The sequence below is a fragment of the Hyla sarda genome, chromosome 3 (assembly GCF_029499605.1).
Source record: "Hyla sarda isolate aHylSar1 chromosome 3, aHylSar1.hap1, whole genome shotgun sequence".
Lineage (NCBI taxonomy): Eukaryota > Metazoa > Chordata > Amphibia > Anura > Hylidae > Hyla > Hyla sarda.
Window position 1 is genome coordinate 412,789,308 of NC_079191.1, and position 20,502 is coordinate 412,809,809.

The window sequence follows — 20,502 nt, forward strand, 5'->3', positions numbered from 1 at the left end:
GGTTCTATGTCTGATGACTTTTGACCTAGGAACTCCAGAATTTACATCAGAGCCTATTTTTTAGAGAAGTTTTCTCCACCATTGCATTGTAGGAGCCCAGATAAGCTATTATAGAGGTGTCTGACTGCACAGCTTTTGACTGTTCACCATGGCAAGAAGCAGAATTGTGAATTCAGCTCTGGACTATAAAACAAATTGTAAAGTAGATTAAACCACAGTACTCTCTAAAATGCAAATTAAGTGTCACTTTTATTAATGTATATTCATCTCTGTGAAGGATATGTGTACATTACAGTCATAAGGAGATATAATGCACAGGGCAGTCAGATTCGGCAGAGACCATCTGTAAACAGCAATTTTCATGTCTTGCCATAGATACTCAATTGGATTCAGGTCTGGGCTTTGACTGGACCATTTTAGGACATTAACATGCTTCAATCTAAACCATTCCATTGTATCTCTAGCTGTATGTTCAGGGTCATTCAGGGAGATTCATCAAGACCAATGCAGAGATAAAGTTGACCAGTTGCCCATAGCAACCAACCAGATTGCTGCTTTCATTTTTCAAAGGCCTTTTTCAAAGAAGCAATCTGATTGGTTGCTATGGGCAACTGATAGACTTTTCCTCCGCACAAGTTTTGATACATCTTAGATTGCCCTGTATTTGTCTCCATCCATCTTTCCAGTTTCCCTGCACCTGCTGAAGAGAAGAGATGGTGAGCTCAGGGTGATGGGCAGTTTGGGATTTCCACCACACTTAGCATTTTGCACTGAAGCCAAAAAGTTCAGTTTTGGTCTACTCCTTCTTCCACATGTGTGCTGTATCTCCCACATGTCATGTTGCTAACTCCGAACAGGATTTCTTGTGGCTGACTTTCGATGTCTTTCTTCTTGCCCCTCCTCCGTACAGGCCAGATTTGTGGAGCTGTTGATCTTTGCATCACTTCCCCAGAGTTACCATGGACCTCTTGGTTGCCTCTCATTTTCATTCATTTTCTCCTTGTCTGGCTTGTCAGTTTGGGTGTACAGCCTTATCTTGGTAGGTTTGCCATATTCTGTTGATGAATTTTCTAATGCTCCATGAGATGTTCATAGCTTGGGAAATTTTTTATAACCTAACCCTGCTTTGTATTTCTCCACAACATTATTCCTGACCTGTTTGGTGACCTCCTTGTTCAGTAATGTTCTCTAACAAACACTGAGACCATCACAGAACAGGTGTATGTGTACTGAGATGAAATAGCAGACAGATGGACCCTATTTATGTATAATGTGACTTAACACGTTTCAGATTTTTCACTTGTAAATCATTTTGAAATCTTAGTGATAAAATGTATTTCCAAATGTTGGACTATTTTCTGTTAATCCTTTACAAGAAGTTGCTGTGAAATAAATGAATAAATTATTCTGTGCCACACAAAAAAAAAATGGGTTGAAATTTTACATCAATGGGTTTTGATAAGTGTCCCACCAATTATTGTCTGACGTTGAATGTAGATGGACACCAGTCAACATTGGGCTATAGAGTTGCCACGTACTGTGCATTGGGCAAGTTTGGGCGTCATATCGTAAATGGAGGGACCATTCAAAAACATTTTGTTCAGAACGCTCGGAGACGGAGGCTGTGATTGTGTAGTCATGACCATGCCCCTCGTGATGTCACGTCATGCCCCCTCCATTCATGTCTATGGGAGGGGCGTGTCGGAAGACACGCCCCTCCCATAGACATAAATGAAGGGGACGTGGCATGATGTAGTGCAGAGGGCATGGCCATGACATCACAACCACTACTGCAGGAACCTGGCGTTTGTTTAGAACTCCGGGTGCTGTGGAAGATCACAGGGGGCCCCAGCAGTGGGACCTCTGCGATCAGACATCTTATCCACTATCCCTAGGGGAGAAGATGTCTAGCAGCGGAGTACCCCTTTAAGTAATTTTTCTTTTTTTTACTAAATATATCCATCTCTTATTACTTAATTACGGCAATGGCACCATAGTAGCAGGACAACTCAGTCTTGTGACAGCTGCAACTTGACATTATCTGCTCCAAACATTGTGAGATGTAAAGCGGCCTTTTACTTGTTGGTTGTCTTCCCACATCAAATTCATATCCTAACTCTCGGGGGGGGGGGGGGGGGGTATAGGGACCACCAGCTGGTATAGGGACCCCTAGGAACAGGTATGCAAACCTTATCTACAAATCAATTTTTCTCATTTTTTCCCCCCTTTTTACCACATGCGGTGAAATCCATCAGGTTTGTACATAGCAGAGATAATGTGGAGTCTTTATCTGTCATCTTATTAGATGACAGATAAATCCGTCTGTGACAGAAGCCGTCCATTCTATTCTGAGAGATCAAACCAAATCTACATTAATATCACTTTTCATCTCGCAATCGGCTTCATTTCTAATTAGTTTTATCGGAGTTGACAGGACACTTACATTGTACAATGACTATTTTCTCAATCTGCTCTGAAATCTGAAAATGTTCTAACTAAACAATACAAAATGTAAGCGGAACTGTTGCTTGTGACCAGATCAGCTAATATTGTCTCAATGTGATTGGATACCGGACGTTCTATCCCCGCCTACTTGATTACAGAATCTTATGATTGGGGGATTAAAGGGGTACTCCGGTGGAAAACATTATTTTTTTTTTTAAATCAACTGGTGCCACAAAGTTAAACAGATTTGTAAATTACTTCTATTAAAAAATCTTTACCCTTCCAGTACTTTTTAGCAGCTGTATGCTACAGAGGAAATTATTTTCATTTTGAATTTCTTTTTCGTCTTGTCCACAGTGCTCTCTGCTGACACCTGATGCCCGTATCAGGAACTGTCCAGAGCAGGAGAAAATCCCCATTGCAAACCTAGGCTGCTCTGGACAGTTCCTGACACGGACAGAGGTGTCAGCAGAGAGCACTGTGGACAAGACGAAAAAGAAATTAAAAAAGAAAATAATTTCCTCTGTAGCATACAGCCGCTAAAAAGTAATGGAAGGGTAAAGATTTTTTAATAGAAGTAATTTAGAAATCTGTTTAACTTTCTGGCACCAGTTAATAAAAAATAAAAAAAGATTCCACAAAAATACCCCTTAAAATCTTCCGGGCCACAAGAGGCCTTACCTCTCACTGAATCCTGCCCACTTTCTTAAAAGTGGCACAGATGGTGTAAAAAAGATGAAAAGGGGAATTTATTATTAGGTTTATCCTGTTTTTGTGTTGTTGATTTGTCGCACGATTTGAAGCAGTTGCTGTTTAGAGACTTTTCTTTTGCTTTAGAAGATTAATGTTCTAAAATTGCATCGCTATGTCATAGTCTGGTTAACTTTTTGCAGCCCGGATCTGGCTTGCTAAACTGGCTGTGGGCAGAATTTGCAAAAAGTTGCACATTTTGGCGCAACTGGTTAAAAAGTAGCAGAAAAAGTTGGAGGAGCCATACAAAGTGTACTAAAGTGTAATTAAAAAAAAATGTGTACTAGCACCTTATTTATCACATTAATTTATCACATTGATAATATGGCACACATTGCCACCCCACAAATTAAAGGTGTAAAAAATCGTTAACCTTAACCCTCATGTATTCATAAGAACAGGACTATGGCCTAACAGGTGTCAAAAAATTAAGTACCCTCTAAAAGTCAAAAATTGTTGTACAAATCATTATTTGCACAAAATATTTTAACCAGAAAACTGGCATACAAGTGTGATAAATTCCCTTAAATCGTATGAAAATTACGGTATGCATTTGAAATCATAATAAATACAGGGAAATTTCAAAGTAAATCTATTGTGACCCAGGGGGTTGTTAACTGGGACCTGTAGTTCCATCACTAGGTGTGCACAGCTTCGTCAATGAAGGGGCTGCACATGGTAAGGCAAGGGGTTTTCTAGTGTGTGCAAAGGAGAAGGAAAAGCACGGAGCACTGACCGGTATACTGCAGCAAGTTTCTTTATTCACTGCCGAGGGCCTGAGGAGGCGCAAACGCGTGATACGGTCCATTGCCCGAAGTGAATAAAGAAACCTGCTGCAGTATACCGGTCAGTGCTCCGTGCTTTTCTTTCTATTGAAGATGCTACTCTAAGTATTATAAATGGCACATGATAGTTGGGTTCTCTGTTACAGATTTGTCACAGAGACCCAGGAATTTCAAATTACACATATGGACTACATATTTACATGTGCTAAATAGAGTTGCACATGGGCATGAAAAAATGGCGTACGTGCCAAACATATTTACCCCCAAAAACTGGCCCCTTGCATGTTTCTCTAACGTCTTAAGAAAAGTCAACATTTCATTTGTTTACAAGCAAAACTATCCTTTCAATAGCTTTCCTTCTTCTGGAATTAAGTTTCAAGAGTCTTCAAAGGCTTCGATTCACAGACATTAGGTTGATTTTTTTTCCATTATATCTCCTACGGTTTGGGAACAACACTCTTCACATTTTAGTTGTGCCTGTTCTCACATTTCGAGGGCTTTAAATCATACGCCCGGCAGATTGGTGTTTTTCCTTCTCTTTGACTTACTCCTTGTCATAAAATGCTTGGTTAGTTTGGAACATTTTTTGAGCAGAACTTATTTCGGAAAACAGATTGAAATATGCTTCACACTGAGGAGTACCTAAATGTGAAAGTAAAAAAACTGCGTAGGTGATGCTTCCACATACAGAATCACAATCCTCCTATCAGGCATTGTGCCCCTAACATTATCCTATTTCGTCAATAGCCATTTTGTCCTTGGAAGAAATGAAGGTCAAGACGGTCACGGTGGAAAGATCGTAGCCAAATTGAAAACACCCTAATCATCCTATCTGTGTAATGGCTCCCTCCCCCACAGTCTGAGATCAGCTTGTAACATTTTGGAGGCAGAGAATTGAGTACAAGACAGGAGGTGAATTGAAAATTACAAAATGTACCCACACATCACCCACATACCTTACACGTGAAAGTATTTTGACATTAATGGTATATATATAGCTTTAGAAATATTCGGACAACCCTTTTAGAAATACCCTATTTGTCTACAGACCAATGCGAACATCTCACATCTTCAGTGCCCTTTCAACATTCAGAAAAGCATTATTGTGGAGATACACTCAAAATCATCTACTGATGTACACAATGTAGCAATGCCGAATGGTCACAAGATGGCAAAACTAGACTTCACCAATAGCATTCACTTTTCTAGAGTGGTAACAATGTCTCTCAGTACACGATTACTCCCAGGACTTTATTGCTGAACTATGTAACAAACAGACAAAATCAATTATCAATGTAGCAGGGAACAAATGATAGTACAAAGTCCACATGACATATATGCATACCTTAAAAGTGGGCTACACCTCAAACGATATCAAAGATTCATCTCCAGCCTTAATAGTTCCAAAAAGAAAGAGTATCCCTCAGGCAAAAGCATTTTAGCATTGATCCCAATCAAGCTCAAATAAGCAGAAAAAAGTTCATCATAAAATGTTTCCAAAGTACATCAATCGATCTTTCACATCTTTTATCCCAACCCTGGGTTTTGCCCAGCTTCTTCAGATGTGTGCCCAATCCAAAATAAAACCCTTCTCTGCAGAACTGACCCTGACTAGCTATCCCTGAATCTTTCCCTAGATCAATAACACTGACCCTAACACCAGACACCACTGACTATCACTGTCCCTGCATATACCCCTAATGAAAACCCTTATCTGCAAAACTGATCCTAACACATAAACAAAAGGACTCCAAAACCCAGAGTTGAGCGGCACTGACCTAAGAAACAAGTGCAACAAGATCAAACTAGGAGAAAGCAACAGCAATCACGTGTACCAAGAACAAACTGGACTGACTTTTATCAGAGGGAAGTCTTGTGATGTTATTAGGGCTCATAGCTTATATGGGCAGACAGCCAAGGGTCCATTACAGGCTTTCTGACCATAGTACCTGCTTAAAGTATTACTGTCATTAGTTAAATGGGTACTCTCATTAAAACAAATTTTTGCTATTGCACTCCTTAGGGTAAAGAAAAAATCTTTCTAATGTACTTTGTTAAAAAAAAATTAAGTTTTCAATGTTTTATTTGTGTTTAAAAAAGCGGCCACTAGGCATCTCCCTACTTGTCCATAGCACATCCCCCCCATCTTATGCACAGACTCTGGACAGTCTGCAGTGCTGAGGGGGAAGGGGGGTGTAGCCTTGTCCAATCATAGCTCATCTCACACTGAACTGCTCTGGGCTGTGTGTAGCAGAGTGAGGGAGGAAGTTCTCCCCTGTATGGCTTCAGATTATGTCACACCTGCTGGGGAACGCCCCCTTCCCAGTCTGTGAATCTGACTGAGGCTGAGCAGAAAATACAGAGCAATATCAAGGTAGAAAACTAAAAAATAATAAAAATAAAGACAGGGTGGTTTATCATGATGGGGCAGTGAACTGGAAGGATTTTAAAATGTAACAAGATCATGAGAGGTACTCTTTAAACTTTTAACATGTTGCACAGTCATGTCAAAAGTTTAGATCAGTCAGGGTCTCAGCTTAGTGCTGAGACCCCCACTATTCATTAGAAATAATTGAATAAAGCTTGAAGAAGTGCGCTTCACTCCCCTGCTCAGACTGCAATCTGACTGATTTCAAGAGACAGCCTCCATTATAATCTATGAAGCCCGTCTCCTGCATTGCCCGGCTTTTTCTAACAATGGATGCTGATCTCAGCACTGAGACCCTGACAGGTCTAAACTTTTGTCATGTCTGTACAAAAGTTTGAAGAATAACTCCGATGATGCTCTGGCGACAGGATATCTGTATCCTGATTTCTGAATAAACTCATCAATTCTTTCTGCGGAATCTGCTTGGAAATGCTTTGCTATCTACAGAATGCGGTAAGCTGGCAGGCTTTCTATAATGCAGGGTTTCCCAACCGGGGTGCCTCCAGCTGTTGCAAAACTACTACTCCCAGCATGCCCGGACAGCCAACGGCTGTCCGTGCATGCTGGGAGTTGTAGTTTTCCAATCAGGGTGCTTCCAGCTGTTGCAAAACACCTCATTATAGAAAGCCCGCCAGCTTACCGCATTCTGCCATAGCATTGCATTCAATACTTAGCAATATACTTTAAGCCCCTATGCTCGCTCTAATAGAGTGCAGAGAATTTGGAGCTTTTTTTTATCATAAAAAATACAAGCCCTTAACTTGCTATAAATATGAAAGAAATCGGCACTTAATTTGATCTGACGTGGTCATTGACGTGAAGCCTGTGAGTTTTCTGCAAACAATCGCGTAAAAAAGAAAAAGGAAAAAAAAAAAAGGAAAAATCAACCTTTACGAGAATTTTGTGCAGATGACAAATGCAGTTGGTAGAAAAGTTTAATGGACTGTTCCCATGGCAACCGCTGCCACATAAGATCTTTCTGAACTAATACTTTAAGTACCGACCGCCAAAGGCCAGGGACCCGTGTGTTTCTGGAATATATATATATATAGAGTTATAATTGTCTCCCCTTTACTTCCAGCAGTATTTGGTAAATGTAGCGAACGCCGTTTCAGCAATCGTCTCATTAGACTTTAATTTTTTCTTTATTTATTTTTTTCTTTATGTTTGCTCCCCTATTAAAATTTAGCCGCACATAAATCACGGCCATATGTGATTTGGTTAGAAGGCACTCGGGGGACGTGAAGCTTAACATTTGCTTACTTCAGAGAAAAAATCTCTGTCTCCCTTTGTCTTCAGTGACTTGGCAATAATTTATTTAATTATTCAGTTTGTTTCTCCTCTTTAAAGGTCTTCGAGTGAAACCGTTTCATCCGCGCTTCTGCTTTCACGGTCATCCTCGACCGGAGCGGCCAGGGCAGCCGGTTCCATTTTATTTGGCCATATTTAAAACATAAAACTTTTATGTCACTTAACAAGGTGATACAGATGAGCGGTTCTTCAAAAGTGTCAGCTGGCCGCTGCTTCTGCATTATGAATGGCTCCCGAGCAATTAGAATACAAATTTGACCATATTCAAACTAAAAGAAGAACTTACTTGAACTGCTGTCATCTACCGTCCACATCCAACCCATCGTCTGAATGGAGGGGCCCTGACAATCCGCCTTTGTTAGTTACCAGGCACAGCTCAGGACATTTTGCAATGGCGGTGTATCTCGGGTTCATGCAAGATAATGAGATTGAGCTGCGATACCAGGCGCAGCCACTACTAGTTGTATGGCGCTGTCTGGTAAACAATTGAAAGGGATGCTACTTGCTGCAGGGAGCACATAAGCTATCTGTTCCTTGTATGTTCTTCTATACCAGTTGTCACATCGAGCAGGGAATAATGTGCCTAGAGCTTACCCAGAACCCCATTCCTTGTCTACTTTCATAACTACCCTAAGCAGAGGTTCTACAACTGGACACAAGTACCTCCTCTGGACTAAAGTGCAAGGGAGTCATGAGTCAATACATTAAACATAACTGTACCGAGGTCGGAATTAGATCAGGATACAAAGGGTTAACAAGTTAAAACAAACAGACAGGGAACCAGAATAATATATAAGGGCAGGAATGCAAAGTAGTAACTAACAGACTTCAGGAAGATATAGCGACAAATTAATAGCATAATAATACAGGAATTCACGTCAAGATACTATTCAGATCAGGATATATGGATGCTCTATTACACAAGGTAAACACAGAAACATGTGTGAATACAAGCCAAGATACAGGTTCACATAACACAAACTATACAGTACTAAACTGACCATAGTAAATACAGATCACTAATAAACAGGACTAGGCTAAAAGGTAAGCAAAGGGTCAGAACTACAAAGCCATGGCTGAAACAAAATAACTAATCTAACAGGACTTAAAACCAGAGCTTAGCTGAAACTGAACTGAAATCTAGAGCCCAGCTTGGAGGCTGACGAGGAATGAAATACCCCTCCTCAGCTGCGGATTGGCCCGGGCCAGGTGCGATCATTACACCAGTGGTCTCAAATTGTGGTCCTCCAGATGTTGCAAAACTACAACTCCCAGCATGCTGTAAACGGTAGTTTTGCAATAGCTGGAGGTCTACAGTTTGAAGACCACCGTTTTATACACATCATTTGAGTGCAGTGATATGATAACTGTTCATTTGGAGGTCTTTATTATATCATGGTATGCGACCCATAATGTATGCTCTTTACCATATGGACCCCAGTAACATCACCAATGACACTGCTCTGCTTTCTATGGCAAGTGCATGGCAATACATGAGAATATCAAAGGAAATATCAAAACAAATGGAAAAAACAAAACAAAATGGACTAAATAAGAAATGGTGGAAGAGTGGCAACATAACCCTCCTGAAGTAGTTTGTAGTGTTGGTGAGACCAAACTTAGCCAGTAATGTGTGGCCTTCTTTCTCCAGTGGATTGACCACTTTTTACTGGTCCCTGTTGTCACAGAATGCCCCACATATAGCGCTGTGCCCTAAAAAACTTCCTTATAAACCAAGTTCTTAGTGTTCTTGCAGAAGCTGTGACTGGTAGGTGGGTAGAATTTTGTGTATGTATATAGATACAAAGATCAGCAATAGCAATAAAAACCAACTACCTTATATTGTGTTGTGTAGCCTTTCCTTGTGCCGCCAAAACAGCTCTGACCTGTTGAAGCCTCGACTCCACAAGACCAGTAAGGGTGTTCTGTGGTATTTATCACCAAGATATTAGCAGCAGAACCTTGGCCGGGGAGCAGAAAAGGTCCTACCTCTCCTGTCCCTGTCCCTGGTCTGGCGCTCGTCTATCCATTGGACACAATGTCCAATAACTGCATGATGTTAGTGATGTTGCAGCAACATCATGCAGCTATTGGACGTCACGTGTGGGTTTCGCCGTCATACAATGATCAGGAGAAGTCTCCTTTCTTCTCATCTCTGAATAGTATATTTCCAAGACAACCCGGGAGAGAAAGCGGAGCAGAACAGATTGGGCCTTTTCTGCTCCCTGGACAACCATTTTAAGTCCTGTAAGTTGTACAGTGTGGCCTTCATGGATTAGATTCATTTTTCCACCACTTTCCACAGATGCTCAATCAGATTCCTTGGAAATCTGAGGAATCTGGGTGCCAGGTTACCACCCTAATCACTGAACAATGCGGCCACAGCCATAAAGGGATGCCTCTGCCATGAAGGATGGACTTGTCAGTACAATGTCTGGGTAGGTGGTATTTGTCACCATAACATCAACTTGATGCCAGTACATTACCCATCACACTGTCTCTGCTGGCTTATCTTCTTATCATAGTACACCCTAGTGCCATCTCTTCCACAAGTAAGCAACACACATGCACCCGGCTGTCCACCTGATGTAGAGTACAGACCAAAAGTTTGGACACACCTTCTCATTCAAAGAGTTTTCTTTATTTTCATGACTTTGAAAATTGTAGATTCACACTGAAGGCTTCAAAACTATGAATTAACACATGTGGAATTATAGACATAACAAAAAAGTGTGAAACTACTGAAAATATGTCATATTCTAGGTGGAAAGTGTCCCCAAGTGCAGTCACAAAAACCATCAAGAGCTACAAAGAAACTGGCTCACATGCGGACTGCCCCAGGAAAGCTATTGGACATCACGTGTGGGTTTCGCCCACACACAATGATCAGGAGAAGTCTCCTTTCTTCTCATCTCGGAATAGTATACTTCCAAGACAACCCAGGAGAGAAAGTAGAGCAGAACAGATTGGGCCTTTTCTGCTCCCTGGACAACCATTTTAAGTCCTATAAGTTGCACAGTGTGGCCTTCATGGATTAGATAAATTTTTCCACCACTTTCCACAGGTGCTCAATCAGATTCCTTGGAAATCGGAGGAATCTGGATGCCAGGTTACCACCCTAATCACTGAACTGAAAATGTCATATTCTAGGTGGAAAGTGTCCCCAAGTGCAGTCACAAAAACCATCAAGAGCTACAAAGAAACTGGCTCACATGCGGACTGCCCCAGGAAAGGAAAACCAAGAGTCACCTCTGCTGCGGAGGATAAGTTCATCCGAGTCACCAGCCTCAGAAATCGCAGGTTAACAGCAGCTCAGATTAGAGACCAGGTCAATGCCACACAGAGTTCTAGCAGCAGACACATCTCTAGAACAACAGAGGAGACTGTGTGAGGCCTTCATGTTAGAATATCTGCTAGGAAACCACTGCTGAGGACAGACAACAAGCAGAAGAGACTTGTTTGGGCTAAAGAACACAAGGAATGGACATTAGACCAGTGGAAATCTGTGCTCTGGTCTGATGAGTCGAAATTTGAGATCTTTGGTTCCAACCACCGTGTCTTTGTGCGACGCAGAAAAGGTGAACGGATGGACTCTACATGCCTGGTTCCCACCGTGAAGCATGGAGGAGGAGGTGTGATGGTGTGGGGGGGGGGGGGGGGGGGGGGGGGCTTTGCTGGTGACACTGTTGGGGATTTATTCAAAATTGAAGGCGCTACACCGACTCCTCCTTCCTGTGCCAGTCACTACACTGGTTACCAATTCAGGCCAGAATACAGTACAAAATCCTCAGTCTCATACACAAAATGCTCCACAATGCTGCACCTCCCTACATCTCCTCTCTCATCTCGGTCTACCATCCTAGACGTTCTCTACGATCTGCTAATGATCTCACACTAACATCTTCTATAATCCGAACTTCTCACTCCCGTCTCCAAGACTTCACTCGTGCTGCACCGTTTCTCTGAAATGCTATCCCTCAATCCCTCAGACTCAACAACAACATCCATAGTTTCAAACGTGGCCTAAAAACACATCTCTTCAGACAGGCCTATAACATTCTCTAATTGGCCTCAACATCCTCAACATATCCTCAACATATCCCCAACATATCCTCAACATATCCCCAACATATCCCCAACATATCCTCAACATATCCCCAACATATCCTCAACATATCCTCAACATATCCCCAACATATCCTCAACATATCCTCAACATATCCTCAACATATCCTCAAAATATCCCCAACATATCCCCAACATATCCTCAACATATCCTCAACATATCCCCAACATATCCCCAACATATCCTCAACATATCCCCAACATATCCCCAACATATCCCCAACATATCCCCAACATATCCTCAACATATCCCCAACATATCATCAACATATCCTCAACATATCCCCAACATATCCCCAACATATCCTCAACATATCCCCAACATATCCCCAACATATCCTCAACATATCCCCAACATATCCCCAACATATCCTCAACATATCCCCAACATATCCTTAACATATCCTCAATATATCCCCAACATATCCCCAACATATCCTCAACATATCCCCAACATATCCTCAATAGTGTTGAGCGGCATAGGCCATATTCGAATTCGCGAATATTCGCGAATATATGGACGAATATTCGTCATATATTCGCGAATATTCGCATATTCGTTATATTCCCGTTTTATTTTCGCATATGCGGAAATTCGCGTATGCGAAAACTATCATATGTGCACATTAGCATATACAAAATTAACATGCGCGAAAGTTCGTATATGCGAAAATTCGCATGTGCTAATTTTCGCATATGCTAATTTTCGCATATGCGAATTTTCGCACGCCAGTCTCACACAGTAGTATTAGAGCCTTCTTTACACCACACAAGCTGGAAGCAGAGAGGGATGATCACTGTGATGTGTACTGTGAAAAAAAAAAAAAACAAACAAAAAAAAAAACGAATATTCGTAATTACGAATATATAGCGCTATATTCGCGAAATTCGCGAATTCGCGAATATGCGATATTCGCGAATAATATTCGAATTGCGAATATTCGTGAGCAACACTAATCCTCAACATATCCTCAATATATCCCCAACATATCCCCAACATATCCCCAACATATCCCCAACATATCCTCAATATATCCCCACACCTCTTGTTTGAATAGTTATTGTGTAATATTATGTCTGATACTTGTCTTTGTTTGTACCCCATAATTGTAAGCGCTGCGGAATCTGTAGGCGCTATACAAATAAAATTATTATTATTCATAGTTTTGATGCCTTCAGTGTGAATCTACAATTTTCATAATCATGAAAATAAAGAAAACTCTTTGAATGAGGTGTGTCCAAACGTTTGGTCTGAACTGTACAAGAAAAAGTGACTCATCACACCATGTTGTCTTCTTCCATTGCTCTGTGGTCCAGTTCTGATAGTTCCAATAGTATCTGCCTATTGTAAATGCTTTCTGTGGTAGACGGCCATTCTGTATTATCCATCACTGCCTGATTGGTTGATTGCACCGCATAGCCGATTTTTCTTCCCTCAACTCGACAACTGTACTATTCGGCGGATATGTTCTCCATGCCGATACCTGCAAGGTTGCACCACCTATATTCTTTCTGCATATTGGTTGTTCTCCTATTTTTCTCTACATATCAGACATATATCCCTATGAGGAGCTCTGCTTCTTTTTGTCTTGGATATGAATTTACTTTTCTATCATAGCCAACAGGAACTTTTTCATCAGTTTTTGGCACAGTATTTGGCAAGAGAAACATTTTGACATCAGTTTTTAACGAGAGAAACATTATATTTTATGCATGTACCTCCATATATAATCGCCTTCACCAAGGCTTAAGTAGAATAGGTAGAAAGATCCATAGGTAAAATTATAAAACCTCAATATTATAAAGCATTGATATTGTCATATACAGTGCTAGGATCTTCTACAACTATTCTAGTATATAACCTAGACATTATTTTACAGATTTTTTAATTGTATCCATTTCTGCCAGTGTCACAGTAGCTCTTATGTGGATCAGAACAGATAGGGGTCACCTTTTCTCCCCAAGTATATAAATAATCCTTTAGGGCCCAGGGCCCTGTCAGCAGTTGTTCTTCCTTGGGCTACTTCCAGTAGGTACGGACACCCGAAAACCACACAACAATGGCTGCTTTGGTGATTTTCCAACCCAGGCATCTAGACATCACAATTTTGGCCCATGTCATAGTCACTTAAATTCTTAAACTTTGTCCATTTTTTGCTGCTTTCAACACATCAACTTTAAGAACTGACTGATCAATTGCTGCCAAATATCCATGTCACCTGTTGGTACAAGTGTGTAGTGCGTTTGATCCTCATGATAACCATACTTACCGTATTTTTCGCCGTATAAGACGCACTTTTTCTTCCCCAAAACTGGGGGGGAAAAGTTGGTGCATCTTATACGGCTAATATACACCTATCGCGGCGGTCCCTGCGGCCATCAACGGCCGGGACCCACGGCTAATACAGGACATCACCGATCGCGGTGATGCCCTGTATTAACCCTTCAGACGCGGCGATCAAAGCTGACCACCGCGTCTGAAGCGAAAGTGACACTAACCCGGCTACTCAGTCGGGCTGTTCGGGACCGCCGCAGTGAAATCGTTTACCTGCCTCCTTGGTGTCTGCTCCGTGCCGGGATCCCCTGCATGGCCGGCGCTCTCCTTCGACGTCATCACGTCGTCGCGCACGCCGTCCCGTCATCCAATAGGAGCGGTGTGCGTAGCGACGTGATAACGGCGACGTGATGGCAGCGACAGAGAGCGTGAATCCCGGGGAAGAAGACGTCTGGAGCGTCGGGGACACCCCGGGGACGCGGCGACAGCGATGGAGCGACATCCAGGGCAGCAGTGACGAGCGGTGACGGGTCCGGAGCGGTGGGGACACATGAGTATAACCTCCAATACCAGTGGTCTTCAACCTGCAGACCTCCAGATGTTGCAAAGCTATAACTCCCAGCATGCCCGGACAGCCAACGGCTGGGAGTTGTAGTTTTGCAACATCTGGAGGACCTCAGGTTGAAGATCACTGTTGGGTTCAGAATCTTTTTTTTCTAGATTTTGCACCTTTAAAATTGGGTGCGTCTTATATGCCGGTGCGTCCTATAGGGCGAAAAATATGGTACCTGCCCATTATTCATGGTCCTATTCTCCCGCTATCTTCCTCTGTTCCCTTAGTTCGGGTGGCAGGCTTGGGGCATGGGCTGAGCTTCCGGATGTCACCGCTGCTGCTAGGCCCCACTATGAGCAGGCCTGGGGAAACAGCAGTGGTAACATAAGGTTGCTCTGCCCATGTCCCAAACCTGCTCTTTGAATGGACTGGGGGATAGGTAAGTATGATAATCATCAATATCACCCGCACTACACACCTGTACCAACAGGTTAGTGAGGTGACACTGATGACAGTTTTCCTTTAACGGGAGCCATTGTCACCAGATTATATATATATATATATATATTTATATTAAGTTGTGCAATCTATAAATTACACTGTGTTTATCACCTACAGACGCCGAGGAGTCTTAATGCCACACACACAAATAAGAACATTCTCGTAAACTCTTCAGCTCTTATCATTTGTGTTATCTTAATTAAAATTAGCGACGAGGCAAAGTGGATTAATGTAATCCGGTATTTAAGTACAAGTAAGTACGTCTGGGTAAATAAAGATGCTTTATATAAAGTGGCTCATAGGTGTCATTCCTCAGAGCAGTAATCAGGCTTAAATAAAGCTGTATATTCATCCCTCATATACAGCAGACAGTGTTGGAGATAACATGTTATACGTTTTGATTGAACCGAAGGGAACCTGTTAGCATGGCAGACACTTGCAGGTTCACTGGGGACCCTGGCGATCTCGGCTGCAGCACCCCAGACATCCGGTGCACAGAGCGAACTTTGCTCCGTGCCGGATGACTGCCGATGCGGGGTGGAGACTCGTGACGTCACGGTCACGCCCAGCTCGTGACGTCATGGCCATGCCCCCTCAATGGAAGTCTATGGGAGGGGGCGTGATGGCTGTCATGCCCCCTCCCATTGACTTGCATTGAGGGGGTGTGGCCGTGACATCACGAGCGGGGAGCAACCGTGACGTCACGAGCCTCTGGCACTGAACCCAACGCTCTAAACAAATGCCGGGTGCAGCAGGGAGATTGCGGTGAGCCTCCCCCGATCAGACATCTTATCCCCTATCCTTTGGATAGGGGATAAGATGTCTAGGGGCGGAGTACTTTGTTATACATCCTAAGAATAGAATGTGACATCCTCCCTTTCCATCACCCTGTAGTTCCCTTCCGCTGCTGCAGACTTTCTGTAAATGTTGAGAAACGTTCTCACTCAAAAACATATTGGGGGAGACATTCAAAAACTACTGTCATTTCTGTTCCACCAATATTAATCGCACCTTTTTTTTCTCCTTACATTTTCTTGTGCTGCTTTGAAAATATGAAAGTATGTGAGAGTTCATTTTTGTGCCACTTTTGTTTAGTTTTTTCACAACAAAATTGCCAAATTTTGAATCTGGCAGAAGCATCTCACATAATATTCCATTATAACTGTATAAATAAAACATGTCCAGGGGTTAAAGGAGATGTCCGGTGCTCACTTTTCTTATTTTATCCGTTCCGGGCTGAAAAATAAAAGAAAACAAATTTTCTCTTAGCTGCCTAGGCTCCCCCGATGCTTCAGTACAGGTGTTCGGTCCCCGGGCTGTATTCCTCTTACTTCCTGTTAGCCCGGCATGTCACACGGAGCTTCAGCCTATCACTGGCCGCAGCGATGTCCCGCCTCGGCCAGTGATAGGCTGAAGCTCCGTGTGACGTGCCGGGCTAACATGTAAGAAGAATACAGCCCGGGGACCGAACGCCTGTACCGGAGCACCGGGGGAGCGTAGGCAGGCAAGAGAAAGCTTATTTTCTTTTTTTTTTTCAGCCCGGAACGGATACAATAAGAAAAGTGAGCGCTGGACATGTCCTTTAAATGTGAGTGCAGGTGCAGTGACCATGAAAAAAAATTAATAAATAAATATATATAGTTTTTTGTTATTTACATTTTCCAATAATAATTTTTTATTTTTCAATAATTGATTCAATAACACCTCCCCCCCCCCCCCCCCCCCCCAAAAAAAAAAAAAAAAAAAATACAACCATTTCTGTGATTTCTGCGCTTGCAAAGAGCTGGTGTGAAATTTTTGGTGTAAAATGGACTATTACTCCTTTGAAAATTTCTTGTAAAACATGAAATTTACATAACCACGCCAACTTTTTCAAAACCTGATGTGACTAGTGTAAACCTTGGATCATTCTCATGTAAAACACTTAGAATCTCTGATGGAAACGCAAAATTTTTGACATGATGAGTTTCAAATAGGACCCCCATTGCCTATTGTAAAATACTGAATAGAAGAGGAGAGGAGGGAGATGCCGCTGCAGTAATTCCCTCTGTGTATATGCTAGACTGCATGCTGTGAGAGGGGGAGGAGGTGTAAGAGGAGATAAACTTTAGTTCAGTAATAATGTAAGCATCCATTATATGATTGTGACCAAGTTGATGGTGGCCATACTGGTGGATCATGCTACTGAATGCACTGCTCGTGGGGTTTATTGTACCGGATGTTTGCTGGTTTTATATCCCATGAGATAGATCATATAGCAGAGGATGAAGCTAATGGCCAGGTCAAGAAGGAAAGTCAGCAGAATCGGCACCAACTAGTAACTGTGGTAGCCTATAGCAGTGGTGTCAAACTGTAGCCCTCCAGATGTTGCAAAACTTCTACTCCCAGCATGCCCGGACAGACAACGGCTGGGAGTTGAAGTTTTGCAGCATCTGGAACCCTATAGTGTTTATACATGCATGTCTTAAAGCGTACCTGTCAGAGCCCCCCCCCCCCCCCCAAAAAAAAATAAAAATAAACTGTTATATGTTGCTTAGTGCCTCATCCTGATAATGTACATTTTTATGTGTCTACGACCTATATTTCTCTCAGAATTACCTTTATTTACTTTATTAAGTATAGTTCTCCCACATTAGGTGCAGTATAGTTCCCCCACATTAGGGGCAGTATAGTTCCCCTACATTATGTGCAGTATAGTCCCCCACATTAGGTGCAGTATAGTCCCCCACATTAGGTGCAGTATAATTCCCCACATTAGGTGCAGTATATTTCCCCACATTAGGTGCAGTATAGTTTCCCACATTAGGTGCAGTATGTTCCCCCACATTAGGTTGGCAGTTATAGTTCGCCCACAGACATACAGCCTCCAGCCATACAGTGTATGGCTGGAGGCTGTATGCCTTTGTACTGCCCCACTTCAGTGCTCTGACCACCACTCCTCCGGTCCGGCCATAGCAGTAGGTCCCAGGACCGGAGGAGCAGTGGTCGGAGCACCGAAGCTGACGTGCCGCTGGTAACACTTACCAAGCTGGCCAGCTCACCTACCATATTCTACCATATCTAGGCCTACAGAGATACAACAGTGTTGTCAAGAAATCAACAGTGTTGTCAAGAAATCCCCTAACTCTTAATGAAAATGAAATGACTCTGCACTTTGTGTCTCAGTTCATGCAGCAAAGCCAGTAAGTGAGTTACAGAAAACAGGAAATATCAGCATATTTTACCTGCTCTAGTGGTCAGTGTGAGAACTTAAAGGAGAACGCCAGCCAAATTTAAATTACCTTTATATAGCTGCACATGATAAAGTTATATAACTTTGTAATGTGATCTTTGCTGAGCACATACTCTGTTTCTCTCCAGGCAGGAAGTGCAGGAGATATTATCACACTGATGACTAGCGTCTACCATAGGCAACACTTTACACTCCCTTATCCTTACCTCAGAGAGCTGACAGCTTCAGTGTGCAGTGTTTGAGTGTCCCTGATTGGCTGGAGGGCAACACCCCCCCTCCCTGCTCACTCTCACAGCAGCCCCCACCTACATCTCACATAGGAAACAAGACCAGTGTGTGTTGTTTGTTGCTGATGCAGCAGGATTTTCAAAGGCTTTTAGTGGGGGCTATGGTGGTCAGCTGGGATGCCTTGTGGAGTCATGGTGAGCTTATATATATATAACTTATTTAAGTTGTTTTTCTACCACTTTTGGCTCTATATCTCCTTTAAATATTTAATATGTGGATAGTCACATTTTTGTTATTATTATTTTTTAACCTTTTTTAAAATCTTATTTAACCTGTTAAGAACGCAGGGCGTACCTGTACGCCCTGCGCCCGCTCCTGTGATATAATGTGGGGTCAAGCACTGACACCGCGTCATATCGGGTCGGTCCCGGCACTTAGCAACGGCTTGGACCTGTAGCTAAGACTGGACATCGCCGATTGCGGTTCTGTCCGATATTAACCCCAAAGTTGATTGCCGGGTCTAAAATGTAAAAAATGTTTCCTGGCAGCTTAGTCAGGCTGATCGGAATCACCGCGGTAAAAACACGGTGTCTCGATCAGCTGAAGACACATGAGGAGGGTCCCTACCTTCCTCCTCGGCGTCCGATCTGCACTTGATTGCTCCATACCTGAGATCCAGGCTGGAGCAATGGAGCGCCGATAACACTAATCAATGCTATACTATGTCATAGCATTGATCAGTGTCTGCAATCAAGGTCTTGCATGTTATAGTCCCCTATGGGGTTATATAAGTGTAAAAAAGTGTAAAAAAAAAAAGTGTAAAAAAAACAAGTTCTTAAGTGTGATTTAACCCTTTCCCTAATAAAAGTTTGAATCACCCCCCTTTTCCCATTTAAAAAAAAAATTATGTAAATAAAAATAAATATGAACATATGTGGTTTCGCCACGTGCGTAAATGTCCGAACTCTAAAAGTATATAGTTGATTAAACTGTGCGGTCAATGACGTACAGGTAAAAAATTCCAAAGTCCAAAATAGCTTATTTTTTGTCACTTTTTATACCATAAAAACATGAATAAAAGGCAATCAATAAGTCTGATGAAAACAAAAATGGTACCGATAAAATCTTCAGAACACAGCGCAAAAAATGAGCCCTCAAACTGCCCTTTATACTGAAAAATAAAAAAGTTATAGGGGTCAGAAGAGGAAATTTTTAAACGTATAAATATTCATGCATGTAGTTATGATTTTTACAAGAAATAAAACAAAATCAAACCTATATAGGTAGGGGATCATTTTAATCGTATGGACCTACAGAATAAAGATAAGGTGTCATTTTTACCGAACAATGCACTGCGTAGAAATGGAAGCCCCCAAAATTTACTAAATGGTGTTGTTTTTTTAATTTTTTTTTATTTTGTCCCGCAAATATTAAAATTTTTTGTTTCGCTGTAGATTTTTTTGTAAAATGACTGATGTCATTACAAAGTACAATTGGTGGCGCAAAAAACAAGCCATCATATGGGTCTGTAGGTGCAATATTGAAAGGGTTATGAGGTGGAAAAACTGAAAAATGCTGAGTCCTTAAAAGAGTACTCCGGCGCTTAGACATCTTATCCCCTATCCAAAGGATAGGGGATAAGATGCCTGATGGCGGGGGTCCCACCGCTGGGGACCCCCGTGATCTTGGACACTGCACCCCGTTAAAATCAGTCCCTGGAGCGTGTTCGCTCCGGGTCTGATTACTGTCGATCATGGGGCAGGAGCGTTGTGACGTCAAGGCTCCCTCAATGCAAGCCTATGGGAGGGGGCCTTGCGTTGAGGGGGCAGAGCGTGACGTCACACGGGGCGGAGCCTTGACGTCACAACG

General features: G+C 42.3%; 1 protein-coding gene across 5 annotated transcripts in view; it reads left to right on the top strand.

Moving 5' to 3' along the window:
- The window catches only part of HHAT (hedgehog acyltransferase), a 489,607-nt gene that overhangs the window by 423,986 nt on the left and 45,119 nt on the right, over positions 1-20,502 (top strand). The window lies entirely within an intron of this gene.